Source organism: Lynx rufus, unplaced genomic scaffold (assembly GCF_022079265.1).
Source record: "Lynx rufus isolate CCGP_SWC_20201006 ecotype Redwood Valley unplaced genomic scaffold, mLynRuf1.p SCAF_49, whole genome shotgun sequence".
Lineage (NCBI taxonomy): Eukaryota > Metazoa > Chordata > Mammalia > Carnivora > Felidae > Lynx > Lynx rufus.
The window spans coordinates 1,360,445-1,366,484 of record NW_025814866.1 but is presented as its reverse complement, the minus strand read 5'-3'; the positions used below and the strand labels follow the sequence as shown (position 1 = coordinate 1,366,484).

Sequence of the window (6,040 nt, the reverse complement as noted above, 5' to 3'; positions counted from 1 at the left end):
GTACTAAGATATACCATGAGGGATCTCTTGTATTCCAGACATCCAGACACACTCTTCCTTACCTACATTGTTGAGTAACAGTCTTTGATAATCAGGATCAGTCACTCCAGCCAGTACAGTAACTGCCTTCCTTGACTGGTGACCCAGAGACATGAGGAGCCCAATGTGGCTGGGTGGCAGTCCTAACTCCCAATTCAATGTGTCCTCTGCTGGAAACCTTCATCCCTATGAGACTAAGGCCTCTAGGCCAGCAGAACACAATGTTATGGGAGCAGGAAGCAAACATTTTTCTAGTGGGTCCCTTTGATTCTTGGACCCTGCCTATGGGAGGAACAGGGTCATATGTTGGATACTGATTCAGAGTATATACAGCCTTCTGCAGAGCCTTGACCCAGTCTTAGAAGGTATTGCCATCTTGGGACACCTGCGTGGCTCAGTTGGTTAAGCATCTGACTTCAGCTCAGGTCATGATGTCATGGTTTGTGAGTTTGAGCCCTGCGTCGGGCTCTGTGCTGACAGCTCAGAGCCTGGAGCCTGCTTTGGATTCTGTGTCTCTCTCTGTCTCTACCCGCCCCCCCCGCGAGTGTTCTGTCTCTCTTTCTGTAACGAAAAAATAAACATTAAAAAAATTTTTAAAGAAATAAGGTATTGCCATCTAGCTTGCAATGTAACTGAGTCTGCAAAAGGCCATTCTAGGGGCGCCTGGGTGGCTCAGTTGGTTAAGCGTCTGACTTCAGCTCAGGTCATGATCTCGCAGTCCGTGAGTTTGAGCCCCGTGTCGGGCTCTGTGCTGACAGCTCAGAGTCTGGAGCCTGTTTTGGATTCTGTGTCTCCCTCTCTCTCTGACCCTCCCCCGTTCATGCTCTGTCTCTCTCTGTCTCAAAAATAAATAAGTGTTTTTAAAAAAAGGCCATTCTACCATTCTATCAAGTCAGTTGCTTCAAGAAGGTGGAAAACATGGTGATGCCAATGAATTCCATGAGCATGGGCCCATTGCTGTGCTTCTTTTGCTATGAAGGGAGTTCTTTGATCAGAAGTAATGCTGTGTGGAATACCATGATCGTGGATAAGGCACCTGTAAGTCCATGGATAGTAGTCTGGTCAGAATAATTGTATACACTTCCTTTCCAACCTGGGCCCAGCAGAACGGCTCCTGCAAAGAAGGATGGTGAGAAGAATAAGGTCCATTCTGCCATTATTGAGATAGTGACCAGAGAACACACCATCAACATTCACAAGTGCATCCGTGGAGTAGGTTTCAAGAAGCGTGCCACTGGGCACTCAAAGAGACCCAGAAATTTGCCATGAAGGAGATGGGAACAAAGCTGTCTGGGCTAAAGGAATAAGGAATGTTCCATACCATATCCATGTGTGGTTGTCCAGGAAACGTAACAAAGATGAAGATTCACCAGACAAGCTCTATACACTGGTTACCTTTGTACCTGTCACCACTCTCAAAAATCTACAGACAGTTGATGTGGATGGGAATTAATCACTTATTGTCAAATAAAGGTATAAAACTGGGGGAGGGGGAGAATAATTGCATGCAGGGAAGGAAAAATGTGTATCCAGAGTGTCTATTCCAGCAAGAAAAAACGTTGCCCCTTCCAAGATGGAGGCAGCCCAACATAATCATCCTGCTGCCATGCTGACCAGTCTTGGAAATGGTATCATACTGGGGGCTAAGTGTTGTTGGTCTCAGTTGCTGGCAGATTGGTCACTTAGCAGTGGTTGTAGCCAGGTTGGTCTTGCTGAATAGAAGTCCATGTTGGTGAGCCCATGCATCACTTCCATCCCTGCCACCATGGCCACTTTGTGGTCATCATCTACTGGGCGATGACATGGGGTGGCTGAGGAAAAGGCTGACTAGTATCCACAGAACAGGTCATCCTATCCATTTGATTATTAAAGTCCTCCCCTGCTGAAGTTACACTTTGGTGAACATTCACATGGGACATAAATGTCTTTATGCCTTTTGCCCATTCAGAGATATCTATTCACAATACCTTGTACCCAGACCTCCCTGCCACCAATTTTCCAATCATGCTCCTTGCAAGTCTTTGACCATCCAGCCAAACCATTGGCAACAGCCCATGAATTGTTGTATAATCGCACATCTAGCCATTTCTCCTTCCAAGAAGTGTGAACAACCAGGTGTGCTGCCCCTAAGTTGTGCCCACTGGAAGGATTTATCTTCACCATCTTCCTTCAGGAATGTCCCAGAGAGGTGCTGCAGTGCTGTAGATGTCCACATTTGGGTAGTGCCTGCATATCGTGCAGAACCATCAGCAAACCAGGCCCAAGTCTTCTCTTCCTCTGTCAACTGATCATAGGGAACTCATAAGGCCATAGGTGCAGGCTTGGAGAGAGGAGCGGTGTAGCAGGAGTGGGGTCCAGGGGCATTATGGCCACTTTTTCACTTTTCACTTCTTTGTGCCTTCAGGGCCTGCTCAAGCGTGGTTACATATATACCACTTCCATTTGATGATGTCCATGCCCAACTTTATGGCTTGGTGAGTCAGATAACACCCAATTTATGATGGGCAGCTGAGGTCACATGATAATATAGTGGCCCACGTTCAAGCATCCAGTCTCTCCTAAAGCCCAGAAGGAAATCAAAAGCTGTTTTGCAAAAGGAGAGTAGTTATCTGCAGAGGATAGCAGGGCTTTGCTCCGAAATCTAAGGTCCTGTGCTGTGATTCACCTAAAGGAGCCTGCCAAAGGTTCCAACTCCAAACACCATCCCTATCTGCCACTGACACTTCAAACATCCATTGGGGCTGCTGAATCATGTGGCCCAAGTGACAAAGCGTGCACATCATCTTAGGTCTGCTGCAGAGTCTTCTCTTAATCTGGGTCCCACTCAAAATTAGCAGGTTTTTAGAACACTTGGTAAATGGGTTGAAATAATACACCCCAAGGAGGAATACATTGCCTCCAAAATCCAAAAAGACTCACTAGGTGTTGTGCCTCTTTTCCTGGCCGTAGGAAGGGACAGATGCAACAACTTATCCTTCACCTTAGAAGGGATATCTCAACATGCCTGATACCACTAGACCTATTGGAATTTCACTTAGGTGGAAGGATCCTGAATTTTTGTCAGATTTATTTCCTACCCTCTGACACGCAACTGTCTTACCAGTCAGTCTAGACTAGTTGCTGCTTCTTGCTTACCAGGTCCAATCAGGATAATGTCATCAATGTAATGAACCAATGTGATGCCTTGTGTAAAGAAAAAGTGGTCAAGGTTCCCGTGGGTTAAATTATGATTTAGGCCTGGAGAACTGATATACTCCTGGGGTAGGACAATGAAGGAGTAATGTTGGCAAATGGTTTCTAGTGGTATTTACTAATAGTATCAAAGAAAAAGCATTTTCCAGATGTTTTGGGTCTAATTGTGACTTCTAAAAAGGTGTTGATGTCTTAACCTCCAGTACCTGTGAATGTGACTCTACTTGGCAAAAGGGACTTTTGCAGATGATTAAGTTAAGGTCCTTAGGGTGGGCTCTAATCCCATATCCCAATTTGGATGCAGATCCAGACAAGTAAAGAGGGCTAGCAATATGAAAACACAGCGGGAAGATGGCCATCTGGAAGCCAAGGAATGCCCGAAGCTACCAGAAGCTAGGAGAGAGTCATGGAACAGATTTTCCCTCACAGTCTTCAGAAAGAACCAATCCTACCAACACCTTGATCTTAGATTTCTGGACTCCAGAACTATGTGACAATAAATTTATCTTACTGAAACCACCCAGTTTGTGGTACAGTGTTATAGCAGTCCCAAGAAATTAATATAATGGATCAATATCCGCATACAAAGAACCAGGGGATATGTTCGAGCTATGTAACCACATCTGCAACAGTAGCTGTAATTAGTAAACTTTACAATAATCCACTGTCATCCTCCAAGATCCATTGTTTCCTGCACGGGCCAAATAGTTGAGTTGAAAGGGGCTGTGGTGGGAATCACCACCCCTTCATCTTTCAAGTCCTTGATAGTGGCATTAATCTCTACAATCCCTCCATGGAAGTAGTGTTTCTTTTAGCAATATTCCTAGGTAGAGGCAATTCTGGTGGCTTCCCCTTGGCCTTTCCCACTGTAGTACCTCTCACTCCACAGGTCAGGGAGCGAATGTGGGGGTTCCACCAGTTGCTTTGTATGTCTACTCAAATTATGCATTCCAGGACTGTGGAAATAGCCACAGGATGAGTTTGAGGAACCACTGTGACCACTGCAAGATGGACCTACACTAAAGCTCCATTGATCGCCTGACCTCACTAAGCCCCTACTCTGACTGTTGATACTGTCCTTTGATGCACAAAAGTTTTTAACTTTCATGAAGTCAAATTTGTCTATTTTTTAGTTCTGTTGCCTGTGATTTTGGTGTCACATTAAAAAAATCACTGCAAAATCTAATTTCATGAAGCTTTGCCCTATTTTTCTTCTAGGACTTTCATGATTTGTATATTATGTTTAGGTTTTTTTTTTTTAATCCATTTTGAGTTAATTTTTGTATGTAGTGTTAGGCAAGAGTCAAACTTCATTCTTTTGCACGTGGATATCCAGTTTTATCCACAACATTTTTAAAAAGACTGACCTTTCTGCATTGAATGGTCTTGGAACCCTTTTCAAAAATCATTTGATCATGCATGAGAGGGTTTGTTTCTGAGCTCTTTGTTCTAATCCATTGTTTCATACATGTGTCTATGCCAGTACCAAACTGTTTTGATTACTGTAGCTTTGTACTAAGTTTTGAAATCAGGTAGTATGAGTCCTCAAGCTTTGTCTTCTTTTTTAAGATTGTTTTAGCCATCCAGGGTCCCTTGACATTCCATCAGAATTTTAGGATGGATATTTCTGTTTCTGCAATATCATCATTGGGATTTTGATCAGGATTGTATCAAATGTGTAGATTGCTTTGGGTGGTATTGCCATCCTAATAATATTAAGCATTCCAATCCATGAACATGGAATGTCTTTCCATTGATTTATATCTTCTTTAATTTCTTTTAGCAATATTCTGTAGCTTTCATTATACAGGTCTTTCACTTCCTTGGTTAACTTACTGCCTAAGTATTTTATTCTTTTTGATGCTATTGTAAATTATTTTTTCCCTTAATTTCCTCTTTAGATTGTTCTTTGTTAGTGCGTAAGCATGCAATTTATTTTCTTTGCATGTTGATTTTATATCATGCTACTTTGCTGAATTCATTTATTACTTCTAACAGGGGTTTTTTGGTGTGGAATATTTTGGAGTTTGTACTTCTAAGATCATATCATCTGCAAATAGAGATAATTTTACTTTTTCCTTGCCATTTAGGATGTCTTTAATTTCTGTTTCTTGTCTAATTGCTCTAACTAGATCTTCCAATATTCTGTTCAATAGAAATGACAAGAACAGAAATCCTTTCCTTGCTCCTGGCATTAAATGAAAAACTTTCAGTCTTTTGCCACTGACTGCACTGTGAATTTTCCAAATATGCTTTTTTTTATTATGCTGAGGTAATTTCATTCTATTCCCAGTTTATTGCATGTCTTTATTGTGAAAGGGTGTTGAATTTAGTCAAATGCTTTTTTTTTTTTTTTTTTTTTGCATCAATTGAGGTGAATGTCTATGTGTGTGTTGGGGGAGGGTGTTTCCTCTTCATTCTCTTGATGTGGTGTATTACATTGATCAATTTTTTCATATGTTGAACCATCTTTGCTTTCCAAGAATAAATTCTACTTGGTCATGGTTTACAACCTTTTTCAACATGTTGAATTCAGTTAGCTAGTATTTTATTGAGAATTTTTGCTTCCGTGTTCATAAGGTCTATATTTCTCCTGTATTTTCTAGTCTGGATTTGGTTTCAGGGCATACTGACCTCATGGAATGAGTTAGGAAATACTCTATCCTCTTCAGTGTTTGGAAGAGTTTGAGAAAGAGTAGTGGTTAGTTCTTTAAATGCTTGGTAGAATTTATGAGTGAAGCCATATCAGGTCCAGGGTTTTTCTCTGTTGGGAGGTTTTTCATTATTTACTCAATCCCCTTAGAGGTCT

General features: G+C 41.9%; 1 pseudogene; it reads left to right on the top strand.

Annotated features, from left to right (window-relative positions):
- The first annotated feature begins 1,145 nt into the window (after positions 1-1,145).
- LOC124525842 (60S ribosomal protein L31-like) lies at positions 1,146-1,492 on the top strand (annotated as a pseudogene).
- The last annotated feature ends 4,548 nt before the right edge of the window (positions 1,493-6,040 follow it).